The sequence below is a fragment of the Arachis hypogaea genome, chromosome 19 (assembly GCF_003086295.3).
Source record: "Arachis hypogaea cultivar Tifrunner chromosome 19, arahy.Tifrunner.gnm2.J5K5, whole genome shotgun sequence".
In the NCBI taxonomy this organism is placed as follows: Eukaryota; Viridiplantae; Streptophyta; class Magnoliopsida; order Fabales; family Fabaceae; genus Arachis; species Arachis hypogaea.
The window spans coordinates 2011016-2027689 of record NC_092054.1 but is presented as its reverse complement, the minus strand read 5'-3'; the positions used below and the strand labels follow the sequence as shown (position 1 = coordinate 2027689).

General features: G+C 35.5%; 2 long non-coding RNA genes across 3 annotated transcripts; both read left to right on the top strand.

The window, feature by feature from the left end:
* The first annotated feature begins 10003 nt into the window (after positions 1 to 10003).
* LOC140181793 (uncharacterized) lies at positions 10004 to 13118 on the top strand. Of its 2 annotated transcripts, none has more exons than XR_011877168.1 (3): positions 10004 to 10689; positions 10784 to 11106; positions 12935 to 13118. It is a non-coding gene; the product is annotated as an uncharacterized lncRNA (long non-coding RNA). The 2 variants fall into 2 exon arrangements; XR_011877167.1 differs by having other exon boundaries at positions 10026 to 10689; positions 12919 to 13118.
* A 1309-nt stretch (positions 13119 to 14427) lies between these two features.
* LOC140181794 (uncharacterized) lies at positions 14428 to 16011 on the top strand. The gene is made up of 2 exons (XR_011877169.1): positions 14428 to 15255; positions 15329 to 16011. It is a non-coding gene; the product is annotated as an uncharacterized lncRNA (long non-coding RNA).
* The last annotated feature ends 663 nt before the right edge of the window (positions 16012 to 16674 follow it).

The window sequence follows — 16674 nt, the reverse complement described above, 5'->3', positions numbered from 1 at the left end:
ATAATCAGTTCTACGTTGTTGCATATGGAGTTGTTAGGGGTGAGACCAAAGATGCTTGGAAATGGTTCCTGACTAATCTCCAGGAAGACATTGGTGACAGTGCCAGCCATGGGTGGACCTTCATATCAGACCAACAAAAAGTAAGCTTTAATTATGATTAGTCAATTAGTTTAGTTTCAAATATCTACTGTTTAATTTCAACTAACATTCCTTAATGTCCCTCTTATGGTGCAGGGTTTATTGCCTGCGCTAAAGGAGGTTACGCCACATGCAAAACTCTGCAATTGTGTGATGCACATGTGAAAAAATTTTATCAATCGCTTCAAAGACTTGTACATTAGGGAGGTTGTGTGGGAGTGTGCTAGATGCACAACCATTGCAGAATTCAAGGAATGTATGGATAAGCTGAAGCAAGTTAACCATGGGGCTTGGGAATATCTCAGCAGGTTTCCACCAGAAAGTTGGGTTAAGGCATATTTCTCTCATGCCCCAAAGGTTGATAACCTCACAAATAATATGTGTGAGGTTTTCAATGCAAAAATAGTTACTTACCGTACGAAGCCCATCCTCACCATGTGTGAAGAAATCAGATGTTATCTCATGAGGAGGATGGTGAATCACAAACGGGTCCTTGATAACCACACTGGAAAGCTAGCACCAGTACAGCAGAAGAGGATGGAGAGGTTACTCAGTCTGAGTACTAAGTGGATGGCCGAATGGGTTGGTGACAACGAGCGAAAAAGGTTTGAGGTGAGCCGGAAGGCAAGCAAGGTTGATGTGGATCTAATTAAATACACTTGCTCGTGCAACAAATGGCAACTTACTGGTAACCTATGGATCTGTTCAGTATGAATTATTGTTAGATTCTTTTGTTATGTTGCACATTTTTTAAACTGTTTCCCTTGTCAACTCAGGCATGCCTTGCATACATGCACTTGCTGCCATTAGGAAGAGACGGGACCAGCCACAAGACTACGTGCACCCTTGGCTGTGTATGGAGTCAATAAGGAGGACTTATGCACATTGCATTCAACCAGTGCCAAGTTCAGAGTTCTGGGCCAGAACTGAGTTCACACAGCCAGACCCACCAATCAGCAAAAGAGGGATTGGGCGCCCAAAGGTGCATAATCGGCAGAAAGACCCTGCAGAACCAATGATGCAAGGGGGTAAGCTGAAGAAGTCGTTCTCTGTGTCATGCAGCAAGTGTGGTGAGAAGGGCCATAATTACAAAACTTGCAAAGGAGCACCATCGAACCCGAATTGGAAACTGAAGACCAAAAAGCCTAAGAAGAAGAAAGAGAGCACATCCCAAACACTTGTATGTCTTCCTTTGTCACAGTCTGCTCCACAACCAGAGGTAAAATCATTTGGTTAATAATGGTATATTTGCTTATAAGATCCAGCAACTACTGTGTCCCTAGTGATTGTAGTTCAGACTTTAAAATGTCTTAGTACTTTAAACCTCAGGGATTTGTATGTCTTAGTAACTAAATCTTGAAGGATTGATTTGTATTAGTATATGATTCCTGAGGGACTTATATGTCCTAACATTAAATTGTCAACTAATTTACCCTTCATATCCAGGATCATTCACACAGCCAACCACCCAGCGCAACACCACAGCAGCAACAACCTACTGTAACTGTTTAACTTTTTGCACTTTATAAGCTGCTTAGAATATGCTCTAAGTACATACTGCTTGATTATGTTGGCATCTTATATGGCAGGTTCCAACTGCGACGACTGTTGCCCCTGCTCCAGCAAAAGTTACAAGATCAACAATTGTATTAGGACCACCTGCCCCAACGGGTTCCAGTGCCAGGCCATCCACCCCAAATTTAAACCAGCCCTTCATGCCCCCAGGAAATGCTCCATCCATGGTCACCAGCACAGCTCGCCATAAACAGCCAAAGTTCAGACCAAAACAGAAGATTTTCAGGCCACCTACTCCACTTGCTCAAGGGCCACCACCTTCTAGCACACAGCACCAAGACACAACTCACCTAGCCCCATCTAGCACGCAGGCAGCTGCACAGCCTCAGCAGCTCCCACCCCCACAAGCAGATAAACCAACTGTCTCAGCGTTGAAGGAGTCCAACGAATGAAGCAACTCATGTCTTATGTTATTTTGTGGGAAATATGTCCTGCTGTAAACGTTTTTTGTTTTACCCAGATATAACTCTCTTTTTGTTGGGTATTAGCCAGTTTTTTTGGTTACATGTTTCTGGTTAAGTAAAAACTTGTCACTGGCTACATGCCATACATGTGCAGACAATACTAGCCAAGTAGTCGTCCTTTTTTTTTTGGATTCTCAGTTACAATGAACAATGTTTGGGTTCAAAGGTTTAATGCAGTTACTCAGTTTGTAATTACCTGTGTTATTGCCAGCTTTCATTTTCTGCATTACATTGCAATATACAGGGTACAAGATTCATACATTTCTAGAAAGAATATGTTCAAATTTTTCCAGGCAACACGTAACAAAATTTATCATATTCAACCATCACTCAGTTCTTACAACGTACAATACCAGCAATCAGGACAATTATAATCACATACATACACCATCTAACTGGATTTTTTTTGGATTCTAAAGCTACAATCCTCTTCTCTAAACAAATGATCTTTTTCTCCATGTCATGCTTCCATTCATCCTCTTCAACGTCGCCTAATTCCTTCTCTGCCTGGAACCTTGAATCACTCAACCCAAGCCTTCCAATGTGCTCATCTAACCACAAAAAAAACTTGCAATGGGGTTGTCTCACCTGCACATATTCATTCCACACATATCACCATGAAAACCTGGGTTACCCAAAACCCTAACACTAACAGATTCCCACAGTTATACATACCTTATAAAACGGACATCCGAGAAATAATCTGTTAGGGTTGCTACTCGTCTTCGACATGAACATGGTGGCATGTTCTCCACAGAAGCACTTCGGTGACACCCCATCTTTGCCATCCTTCCCCTTACGACCAGAACCTTCCGCGAATTGCTCTTCTCTTCCTACACCTCCACTCCTTCGGGAGCAAGATGATACCCATCCGATGCCATGCTCCCTTTCTTCGTTCACCACCTTCGCCCTTTCTGTGCAGACGAGGAAATAGGGTTCAAGATTTTGAAGGATTGGGGGTGGGGGAGAAACGGCGTCGTTTAAGGGGGCTGGGGACTAATCTGTCTCATTTTCAGAAAGTCATGCCAACGTGTCCCCCCATTACATCCACGTCAGAGCCACGGCAGCCAACTCAGCACTTTCCGGCGAGGCTAACGGGCTGAGATTAACGGGGGGATAGATTTGTCCAAAAATTTGAAGGGTCAGGGACATCATTGTATTTTGCAATCATCAAGGACGAAAATGTCTTCTAAAAAAAGGTCAGGGACGGATTTGTCCTTTTCTCTTGATTATATGTTAAATTCAATAAAAACATTTAGGTATGGTAATTGATCGAGGAGACATTGAAATATTATGTTTTTCTCTTAATATATGAGGGGGGAAACATTATTCTGTAAGATAAATTACTAATATTTAAATGAAAACTGTTTAGTCACCAAAAAAAAAGGAAACTGTTTATTTATATAACATTTAACTCTAAGAGTTAACTTAGCAAAATAACATAATTCTAAAATAATAAACTCATGTTTCCAATCAAAATACTAAACTTATTCTTATAAGCGAGAAAATAATAATTAATTTTATTTATATATTTTGCTAAATGTATCAAATAAACTTATTCTTATAAGCGAGAAAAGAATAATTAATTTTATTTATATATTTTGCTAAATGTATCAAATATTATATATATATATATATATATATATATATATATATATATATATATATATATATATATATATATATATATATTAGTGAAACTGTACTAACTACTACAACTAAGATTGATTATAGCTAATCAGCCAACTAATCTAGCTAACACACTAACATTACAAACAAACATAGTTAAAATACAATAAAATATTAGTCTAAAAGTTCAAAATATATCTTGTTTTATATTTTGCTTCTTCTTTTTTTTCCCCCCTTTTTTTTAGGGTGTTTAATTGGAATATCATAAATAGGAATTAAAGAGACAACCTGGAATTTTGGATTTGAACTACCAAATGTCTAATGGGGACCACATACCAAGCAGCAATTGAAAACTAAGGCTTAATTTTAAAGACAATACTGTGATAATATGATTTTTATAGAGGAAAAATAAAGAGGGCTTTATAATCTATGTAAAAAATAATAATAAAAATAAAATAACACATTCTTTTAAAAAAGTATCTAATTATCTATTAAAGAGCATTTTTATTATTTTTTTCATCATTTTTTATTTTTACCTAACATCTACCTAATATTTAAGGGTGTGTTTGTTTTTGTGGACAGAACACAAAAACATGAACAATACATATATAAAACGTGTTTGGATAGAGAGATATGAACACTGAATACAATATTTTTGAGACGCTTTTTTTATTTTTGTGTCCACGAAAGACACTGATAAACACGGAAATAGAAAGGTGGACACGGAATTTTTAATGAAATTTTTTCCCTTTTTTTTTATAGTTATTTTTCATTATTCTCACGTTATCCATTTTTATTATCTAGTGAAAAAAATTCTATCCATTTTATTAGATAGATCTATTTTAGTAATTTTATATTATATTTTAGTCTTGTTTATATTTATCTAAACATAATACTAGACATTATATTAGTGTCTTATCCATTGTATCCAAATACAATACACAAAAAATAATTTTTAGTATCTTTGTCTTAGTATCATGTTATTTCTTGTCTACAAAAATAAACGAGCCTAATAGATAATAATTAATACTCACTATTATAATGCACCTTCAATCATTTAAAAAATTTTAATTTTTTTTATCTTAATGAATGCACAATAAATACATTAGAAACATTCTTACATTAAAAAAAAAACTTTTTTGATTAATAATTTTATCTTGTACTCTTAGAACATATATTAACCAACCTCATATAAATAATATCTCAAAATTATTAGCATATATATATATATATATATATATATATATATATATATATATTAATAATTTAAAACTCTCCTATTTTTTCTCTAGATGTATTAAATTGTACAAAGAAGAATGTTATAAATAAAAATAGGTTGAAGAAGATTATGGAAGTTTAGTGGTGATGTTGAACTTTTGATCGTTGTTATTGCAATTGGATTGGGAATTTCAAAGGTTGATCATGATAATAGGATTAATTTGATAATTTTAAGTAATTTTTTAATAAAATTAACAAAAATTAACTATTGAATATTTTTTTTTCTGATAAAATTTATTTTTTTATTAATATAACGTTAGTTTAGATTTTATAATTAATTTTATCAGCGTCTAAATTTTTTATAGTTAAAAATAATTATCCACTCTTATTCTTTTAGAAATTATTCTATGAGTTAGGATTCGTATGTGTTGCTTTTTTTTTAAGGTCTTTTTTATTGAATGATTCAAATATAAGCAGAAAAAGTCAATTTTTTATATAAAAAAAACAACAAATATGAAGATTCAGTCGAAAAATAAATGGATGTATCGAAACAGATTGTGCATCGCAACAGATTGAATATGTTATAAAAAATAAAAGCTGATATACAATCTAATTCGAGATTTTAATTTAAATACGAACTTAATTATAAAATTGTCCAAATTCAATGCGATTATATATATAAGGTTAGATAATATTTTAAGAAACTTCTCTTCTTATGAGCTTACATGGGAGTGAACTCTTAGATCTTACATCAATATTAAGGCCTAAGGGATAGGATAAAAGTTAGATAATGTTTTAGTAATTTTTTGTTTTAAAAAGTTATAAAAAAAATTAGTATTTTTGAAATTAGTCTTTGAAAAAAATTTTTATAATGTTAACAAAGAAAAAGGGAGAAATTTTTGTTTTACAATCTATCCATTAAATTACTAGAATGCTTATTAACATTTTTCTTTTTTTTTTTTTTTTAGTATTTCAGATAGCCTAATAACTAATTCGTTGCGATGTAAGCTCCATTTAATAAAATTATGCCGCTGGCTAATGAGTTGTTGCATACACAAGACAAGATTCGAACTTCCGACATTTGTTTAAACAAACGAGTGAGCTGACTACTCGACTAAGCCAAATTAGTTGTATTAACATTTAACATTTTTTTTTTGTTATTTAACATTTTTTTGGACTTGGGTTATACCCAACAACCCAAATCCGACTCCAAGAACCACCCGACCCACTTCCTAAACTAATGTTGCGTTAGACATGTCCTTCATGGCCGTCGTTAATGTGAATAGCCTCCATAGTCATGAATTATGCTTTCTAGTTGTTGTGGATGACTTCCTCTATGCGCGAATTCCGTCAAAGCCAACGACGACGACAACAAGCTCTCAGCGCAACAAGCTCTGACGAGGCCAGTGAAAAAGACGACGGGCAAGCTCCGATGCGTGGCAAGCTCCGGCGAGGTAAGCGACGAAGAGGACGAGCAAGCTCCTCAGTGCAGGGATCTCCGACGCCGCCAACAACGAAGATGACGAGGTGGGTCTTTCAAGGTCGTTCCAAAACGTCCGATTTGGTCTCTTCCATGAACAGAGCTCCGACGTGCCTCTGTGTAGGAGGGAGGACAGGAATGTTGGCCGCGATTCCGTGAATCATCAACGCCATAGATTATGTTGGTGCATCTATTCCGTTTGAAATCCAATTAACTGCATTCATTTTTAATATTGTTTCCCATTGAAGAATTTTTGTGAAAATCGTATCAATGGCTCTCTTTTTCTTTCTCTTTTTTTTTTCTTTTTTGTGTGGAGGATCTAGTATCTTATTGTTTGGATGATAATTTTTTTTTCATCTCAAAATTCGTTGCACTGAATCCCATGTTTTTTCTCATTATTGTGTTCTCAAACTTTTTTTTTCTATAATATTACGAATTTTTGTAGACAATTGAAGGCTCCAATTTGAGTACAAAATTTTCGCTTTTACTGTTTTAGCCACTACGTGTGCTAGAAGGTTGCTATCCCTAAGAGTCTACATCAGACCCTTTTCAGTTAAAGCTTCCAAAAATATGTGAATATCTTGAATAAATGTTGATGCTATGCCAATGGAACTTTTGGATTTGATCATCTGCACCAATTTTTTATTGTTTGATTCAATTAATGTCCTTCTCAATTATAAATTGTTTACAATGATAAGGACCTGTCATATTGTCATGACTTCAACTATAATGCTTGAGTTAAGTTTGAATTTTACCTGTAAATCTTAGTAACACCTTCCTTTCTTTGTTTCTAACTACAATAGAAATAATTCTGTTGTTAGATTCCTTCTTGAAGGTAGCATCTACATTTAAGAGACGATGACGAGATAGGGAGCGATGACAACGACCAGCTCCGGAATCTGCTACTTCTGCATAAAGAATATGTTTAAAATAGGGATAAGGAGGCCAAAAAATCTTTATGCAAGTGGCCAAAAAATATTTTTTTTTAAAGCTGTTGGAGATAGATATGTCACTTACATAAAGATGTTTAAAATATTTTTTTTAAATTTTTTTTTATTTTAACCAATCAAATTGTAACACACATAATTAGTTAGTGAATCCCACTAGGGAGCTAATGAGAAATCTTGACAATATATACAATGGGCTGGTTATTTAACCCAATAGAGATAAATAATAAAAACTCCTCCATAGATTATCCTAAATTCAAAAACTTTCATTGAGTTATTTCACATCAAATTTCAAATTTCAAATTTTAAATCCCCTAATTTTAAATTTTAAAGTTTTAAAAAAATTAATTAATTATTTCAAAAAAATAACCATCCAAAATCCTAATTTACCAAAACATTTCATTCCAATACCCTCTTCTTTTTCAACCAGTGATTCGCTGCTTAGCTTGCCACACGCCACTCACCCTTAAGAAAAATAACCATCCACTTAAGAATAAAAATAATCATCCGCATATCTAATGAATTGAACATCCAACATATTTTAATTATATACAACTAACCCAATCCAGTCAAAATAATCATCTAGATAAAAATTAAAATGATCATCCGCATACCTACTAAAATGACCATCTTAAATTGACCTTTAAATACAATAAAATATCCCATTTACATTAAGAATAAACATCTCATTTACATGAAAAATAAACATCTACATGCATACATAAAACTTTTGCTCCGCTGCATACTGTGCCCCAGCATCCCTCTGCGCGTCCAGCATCGATCTTCTGATCGCTTCTTCGATGACGCTGCTGTCGCCGCCATCATGCCTGTCGTCGTTTCGTGCCGACCCACCATCCTTGGACTCGGCGTCTCAATCCTCACTAAAACCCTTTCATTCGCTGCGGCGTTCTCAGACTTTGGAGACCCGATATCGTTACTCGTCTGTCTCGCCTTCTTCTTCGCCAAGCTTGTAGATGAAAAAGTGGTGAAACATAATTATTCTGACGAAGCATTGAAGGTCTTAAAAAAGTGGAGAAATTCATGAACTTTCCTGCTACAAAGTCTTGTTGGTTTAATAATGGCGAGTCTGATATTCTTGGTTTCTTGAAAGTAGTTGTTGCTGCTGACGATGATGAATTATACAAATATGTGTATGAGAATTGTGATGCTGCTGCTGCCGCTTGGTGTTTATTATTATCTTTTTCTTTTGAGGGTGTCTTCTTCGTTGTTATGATACTACTATTTGTACTTGATGATGATGATCTTTCTTTCACCACAACTTGCTCCAAGAAACAATCGTTCCCGTAACTGAAAATTCAAAAAATGAAATAAATAAACAAAAGAGAGAGAGTAAAGAAAGAGAGGGAGAGTGGCTTACACAGAGGTTGGCTTCTTAAGGGATTCATCAAGTCCGGTTGCACGAACTGCTTCTTATACGAGTTCGTCTCACTCTTCGAAAGCTCCTCACTGGAGTTAGGGTACAGTTTGATTTTCAGTGAAGCGCTTCTCGCATCGGTGATTCCGTCGGTTTTAGCGGCACTGATGAGAGAGGATGGAGAGGGAGAGAGAGACTGGTTAGAGGTGTTCGTAACTATTTGAAATCCTTAGTTGCTTTGTATTTAAAATTGGAAATAATTTTGTAATTAATTAATTTAATTATCATTTAATGTTAATTTCAAAAATACTTCTATTGTATACATTGTACACTAATTACATTGGCTTCTTATACTTTCTCTTAGTTAAACCATATTAATTTTGTCCAAATTAGACCGAATAAATCGGTTTGATTGAAAATTAGATAAATTATATTTTAAACCGGTCTGAATTAATATTTTTTATATAAAATGACTACAATTCTGTCCAAAATGCCCACATTCAAAATTGTTAATTCCAAGTGTACCCGTTTGCCAAATCAAATTAGGGTTCACTTATCTACTTATCTCATTTGCTCATCTTCTCGGTTTAGGAAACCATCATCTTCTCAGCTAGAGCCGCTACTCCATCGTCCGCGCCAGCGCCAGGACCACCACCTCGTTGTTGCCATGGTAGCCACCGTGAGTTGGGTGAGTTGCCGTCGCACGCTGAAGTTTGTAAGACCCAGAAATTTCAGAAAAATCTTATTAAGAGCTAATTTTGATTTATTTATTCATTAAGTACCTTAACCTCATAAATTATTTTATTAAAGACAAATTAAAGCAAATCTTGATTAATTGAGTTTAAAGTAATTTAAGGTTTTATCTGATTTTATAATTATCGAATTATTTTCTATACTTGAATAATAAAGTTTAGCAAATATAAAATAATAAAAAATTTATATAACTTAGTTTAAGTAATTGAGATTTCAGAATTTAATACTAATATTTTTAAAAATAAAAAAATTAATTATATTACTTTATAATTTCAATTAAAATATTTGATTTCAAATCAATTAATATTTTAATACGATAAATAATATTTTAAAATAATTTTAGAAATTTAATTAGATTTTAGATTAATCCAAAAATTTTCAAATTTATCACAAAATCATAATTCCCAAATCAAAACTCTAAATCCCCAAAACACAACCCTAACCCTAATTCCCTAACCCTAGCCGCCATACCCCTTTTTCCAAAATAACCTAACACCCACAGCTTCAGAATCCAACACCCATAGCTTCAGAAAAAAAAAAAAAAAGGGAAGAGGGGAAGGGGACCGCCGAGGAGAAGGAGAGGAAGAGAAGGGGAAGCTGTCCGCGCCAGTTCCTCGCCGCCGTGCTGCATCGCCGTTTATAGGGAGTTGCCGTCGCTGTCGATCCCCCACGAGCCGCCATCGCAAGTCAATGACGAAGAGAGAGAGAGCCGCGAGGAGGAGTGGGTCGCGCCACCCAGTCGCCGTCGTCGTCTTCGCCGCGCCGCCGTCAGCCATGGGTGAAGCAGAAGAGAGTGTGCGAAAAGAGAGAGACCGACGGGAGAGCATGCGCGCGGGAAGGGAGAAGTCAGTTCTGTCATCGTCGTCGCAGAGAACGCCCACCGCCACTGCACCACGCCTCGCCGCTACCGCCGCGCCGTTGCTGCAAATTGTGCCACGGCTGGGGTTTGTCCCCGCAGTCAACTGGGTCGCCAGGAGAAGCAGAACAAAACAGAGGGAAACGCGAAGGAGGATGACGAAGGCCACCATCGCTGCTATTGCCGTCGCTGGGGTCGTCGGATGCCACCGTGACCACCACTGAACTCTACGCTGCCGTTAGTCACTGATAGAGGTATCTTTGCCGCCTCTATTTCGTCCTTCGCTTTCTTAAACTTGTTCTACTTCCACGTTTACTCTAATATTATCCTATTTTCTGTTACAATTAGGTTGAATATTGACGCTAGTGTTGTCGTGGGACTGCTGAAGCTGCTGTTACTATTTTGTCACTGCTATGGTTTTCATGTTCTAATTTTAATTCAATTCTAGTCCTTACTTTGTCTTGAATCCCAGGGTTGTAATTGCTTTTAATTCCTATCCAATTTGAATCTTCTATTTTGCTGCAACCATGGCCACTGCTGTGAAGACTAATATTGTCGCTGTTCCGGTTGCTGCCACTGCCGTTCCAGTTGCGTGAGAGTCACAGCTGCTGCCATGAATTAAAAGGAGAGGAAATTATCACGATAAATTTATGCGAACTCGGCTAATCGAGGTAGGGGATTGTTTTAAAGTTAAAATATTTTGGAGTTGAATACTTGATAAGTTTAGTAAATTAATGCAAATGAAATATAATGTTGTGATTGAAATGAGCTTTTTGATGTGATTAAAGTTGTGGCTGAATTGAGAATCGATTTATTATTCTTTGAAATTTCTGGCAAAATGATTGGATATATTGATTTTGAACTTTTGATTGAAATTGGTTCTTATTGATTTTGAATGATGAATTTGGGAATATTAGTTTGAAAAGTTGGTTTTGACTGAGTTGAGGTTAAAAGAGGGGACCTGTGATGGGTGGCAAATTCCAGTATTTAGGGGAGGTGTTGTCGGAATTTTTCTAAGAATTTGAAGAAAGTTTTGGTTGTGATTTTGAAAATGATTTTGATTTAAGTAACTTTAATAAAGGAAGTATATTTTGAATGCTTTTAAATATTATTAAAGATAATCGGATTCTTATGATTTTGTTAACTTTGTAGTTTTAAACTCACTTGATTTTTAATAATGAAAGGAAATTTGATTAATTAACTAAAGACTTAAAAACAGTAAAGTAAGTATAAATTCAAGGGTTTGGGAATAGAAAAGTGAGTTTGAGGTTTTTAATGAAATTGAACATAAGAGTTAAGAGGAAGAAGGTTATTTTAAGGAATATGATGAAAACTGTGTGGTATTGATTTAGAGGTAAGTTTAGTAAGTTATTTAAAGATTATATTTAAAATTGAGATGTGATTTAGTGACAATTAATTTTGGTTGAGGTCTGATGATGATTTCGAGGTTGAGGGAGGACAATGATTAAGTATGATTGATGTATGGTGATAATTTTGGTTAATTATAGTGTTGTGGGGGTGAAGATTGTGATTGATGACAATGGTTATGTTACTGATGACAAGATTTGTGATGAATGAGACATGATTAAGAATGATGCGGATGTTGATGAATTATGATTGAAATATTCATATGGCTTATTTATTTGAATTATCTGAGATACGAGTTTCTCTGGGTAAAGAGCCGTGGCTTGCCACCACGTGTTCCAGGTTGAGACTCGATACTCTATTGACCCTGCGACGTAAGGGTGATCGGGCACTTATAAATTTCCGGGAATGGTACCCCCATTGAGCGATTTGATATATATATGAGAAAAAGCTATGCATAGGCTCATGGGGATGCGTGTCGGGGGACAGTCCAATGGTTTAGCAAACCGGACTTGTCGGGTTGGCTTGATAATCGACATATGAGACTCATCAGCCATAGGAGAGGCATACATCATATGTATTTGTATGTTTTGATTGAGTGTGCATTTTTTTGGTTTGCCTAACTGCCTAGCCACATTTATCTGTTATTTGTTTTACTTGTTTTACTTGCTGTACCTAAATCCTACCTGTGATTTCTTTGTTTGTCTTGTATGTGTATGTTTATCTGAGAGACTTTTTGGGTGAAGGCGTGATGAGGGTGGTTTCTGGTATGAGGTAATGAAGGTTGGGGTAGAACGAACTAGGTGTTGTCTTATTATTTTAACTTATGTACTAGTTGGATAGGAAAGAGCAAGTAAATTGAGGGATAGAAAGTCTTTATGCACGACTTTGATTTTTTCATTTTTTTTAAACTATTCACCTTACTGGTTTGTAAACTAAAAGAATTCCTTTACGACTTTTCAAATTAAGTTTTTATACAAAGTTTTTCCCAAAAGGTAATTTCATGGATAAACTGCTTTTATAACGAAACTAATTGTATTTGCAAGTATGTCTTTGCTTTGATGGTATTTCCTTCCCTACTGAGAACCTGCGAGAACGATGTTCTCACTCTCTTACAGGTCTTTTCTTTTTCAGGTTATATGCGACAAAGTTTGGAAGAGCTTATTTATTTCCATTTCTGTTCTAAACGATATTTGTGTTGTATTAGTTACTTTTTCCCTCGTCTTTATCTTTACAAGTTTTATAAGAGAGATATAATTCTGATTATGTAATGCTTGTGAAATTAACAATATGTATATATATGTATTTTTTGTGAGTATTATAATTTGTAATGTATGGATGTAAGCTTTGAAAAAAATATATGGTTTAAGTTTTAAATAGGCTCCTATTTTAGTATTAAATATGTTTAGAGTCGTCGTAATATCCAATTTATCAGAGTGCTGCAGCCGGAAGCATGACGTTCTGATAATGAGGGTGTTACAAAGTTATTAGCCACTCATCTTCTCATCTTCTCCCATCGCAGAACGCAGGACTAGTACTTCAAGCACGACATCAGCGTCGCTGTCGTAACGTTTGTAAGCTGGGTGAGACGTCATTTAGCCAACACCGGACCATCATCTTCTTTTCCACTGTGTTCTCATCTTCTCTTCTTTTGCCAATGCAGGACCATCTGAAGATAGGTCCTCTAGCCGCCGCCAAGACAACCACCTCCTCGTCATCGTTAGCTTGCCACCGTGGCCTTGGTTAGTCGCCCTGATCTTAATTTGTGTCGTGATTGCATAATGTATAACTGATTTGTTCATTCAATATTCAATTTTTCATAGATAAGTAGTGTTAAATTTTAATCTATGAATTGAAAGCCTGAGATTTTTGTATAATTTTTTTTACTTTCATAACTTTGAGACGATGGTTATACTGCAATTTGTGATATTGAAATCATCCCTGCTGGTATTTATCTAGCTGTAGAAATCTGCGAATTGAATTACTTTTGCATTGTTTGTGTATTCTATGAATTGAATCTGCGAGACCATCCCTGCTTGTACTACATTTTGTAGAATTCCAAAAATACTACATTTTGTAATCACGTAGATTTGAGGACTGGACATTTATTTTTATTAGACTAGAAAATCGTTCATTTAGGTGACTACAATTTTCTAGCCTAATAAGAACAAGTGTCCACTCCTCAAATCTACGTGACTACAAAATGTAGTACAAGCAGGGATGGTCTCGCAGATTCAATTCATAGAATACACAAACAATGCAAAAGTAATTCAATTCGCAGATTTCTACAGCTAGATAAATACAAGTAGGGATGATTTCAATACCACAAATTGCAGTATAACCATCATCTCAAAGTTATGAAGGTAAATAAATTATACAAAAATCTCAGGACTTCAATTCATAGATTAAAATTTAATACTACTTATCTATGAAAAATTGAATATTGAATGAACAAATCAGTTATACATTATGCAATCACGACACAAATTAAGATCAGGGCGACTAACCAAGGTCACTGTGGCAAGCTAATGATGACGAGGAGGTGGTTGTCCTGGCGGTGGCTAGAGGACCTATCTTCAGATGGTCCTGCATTGGCAAAAGAAGAGAAAGAGAATATGAGAACACAGTGGAAAAGAAGATGATGGTCCTGTGTTGGCTAAACGGCGACTCACCCAGTTTACAAACGCTACAACAGGGATGCTGATGTCGTGCTCGGCGTACTAGTCCTGCGTTCTGTGATGGGAGAAGATGAGTGGCTACTAACTTAAGCGTGCGACGGCAACTCACGGTGGCTACCATGGCAACGAGGTGGTGGTCCTGGCGTGGGCGACGGAGTAGCGGCTCTAGCTGAGAAGATGATGGTTTCCTAAACCGAGGAGATGAGCAAATAAGATAAGTAGATAACTGAACCCTAATTTGATTTGGCAAAGGGTACACTTGGAATTAGCAATTTTGAATGTGGGTATTTTGGACAGGGTTGTAGTTATTTTATATAAAAAATATTAATTCAGACCGGTTTCAAAATTTAGTTTATCTAATTTTCAATCGAACCGATTTATTTGGTCTAACTTGAACAAAATTAATATGGTTTAACTAAGAGAAAGTATGAGGAGCCAATGTAATTAGTGTACAATGTATATAATAGAAGTATTTTTGAAATTAACATTAGATGTTAATTAAATTAATTAATTACAAAATTATTTCCAATTTTAAATATAAAGCAAATAAGGATTCCAAACAATTACGAACACTTCCAACCGGTCTCTCGCTCCCCCTCTCTCCCTCTCTCATCGGTGTCACTGAAACCGACCAGGTCGTCAACGCAAGAAGCACTTCGCTGAAGACCAAGCTGTACCCTAACCCCAGCAAGGAGCTTTCGAAGAGTGAGACGAACTCGTATGCGACGCGGTTCCCGAGACCGGGCTTGATGAATCCTTTAAGAAGCCAACCTCCGTGTAAGAAGCCACTCTCCCTCTCTTTCTTTACTCTCTCTCTTTTGTTTATTTATTTCATTTTTTGAATTTTCAGTTACGGGAATGATGGTTTCTTGGAGCAAGTTGTAGTGAAAGAAGGATCATCATCAAGTACAAGTAGTAGTATCATAACAACGAAGAAGACACCCTCAAAAGAAAAAGATAATAATAAACACCAAGCGGCAGCTGCAGCATCACAATTCTCATACACATCTTTGTATAATTCATTATCTTCAGCAGCAACAACTACTTTCAAGAAACCAAGAATATTAGACTCGTCATTATTAAACCAACAAGACTTTGTAGCAGGAAAGTTCATGAATTTCTCCACTTTTTTAAGACCTTCAATGCTTCGTCATAATAATTCTGTTTCACCACTTTTTCATCTACAAGCTTGGCAAAGAAGGCGAGGTAGACGAGCCACAGGATCGGGTCGCCAAAGTCTGAGAAAGCCGCAGTGAATGGAAAGGTTTTAGTGAGGATAGAGACGCCGAGTTCGAGGATGGCGGGTCGGCACGAAACGACGACAGGCATGATGGCGGCGACAGCAGCGTCACCGGAGAAGTGATCAGAAGATCGATGCTGGACATGCAGAGGAATGCTCAGAGACAGTATGCAGCGAAAGTTTTATGTATGCATGTAGATGTTTATTTTTCATGTAAATGAGATGTTTATTCTTAATGTAAATGAGATATTTTATTGTATTTAATGGTCAATTTAAGATGATCATTTTAGTAGGTATGCGGATGGTTATTTTAATTTTTATGGAGATGATTATTTTGACTGAATTGGGTTTAGTTATATATAATTAAAATATGTTGGATGTTCAATTCATTATATATGCGAATGATTATTTTTATTCTTAAGTGGATGATTATTTTTATTAAGGGTGAGTGGCGTGTGGCAAGCCGCAGCGAATCGCCGTTGAAAAAGAAGAGGGTATTGAAGTGAAATGGTAAATTAGGATTTTGGATGGTTATTTTTTTGAAATAATTAATTAAATTTTTTAAAACTTTGAAATTTAAAATTGGGGGATTTGAAATTTGAAATTTGATGTGAAATAACTGAATGAGAATTTTTGAATTTAGGATAATCTGTGGAGGAGTTTTTATTATTTATCTCTATTGGGTTAAATAACTAGCCCATTGTATATATTGTCAATATTTCTCATTGGTTCCCTAGCGTGATTCTTTAACTAATTATGTGTGTTACAATTTGATTGGTTAAAATAAAAACTCTTTAAAAAATATATTTTAAACATCTTTATGTAAGTGACCTACTTATCTCCAACATCTTTAAAAAAAAGATTTTTTGGCCTCCCTATCCCTATTTTAAACATCTTCTTTATGCAGAAGTAGCAGGTTTCGGAGCTAGTTATTGTTATCGCTCCCTATCTCGTCA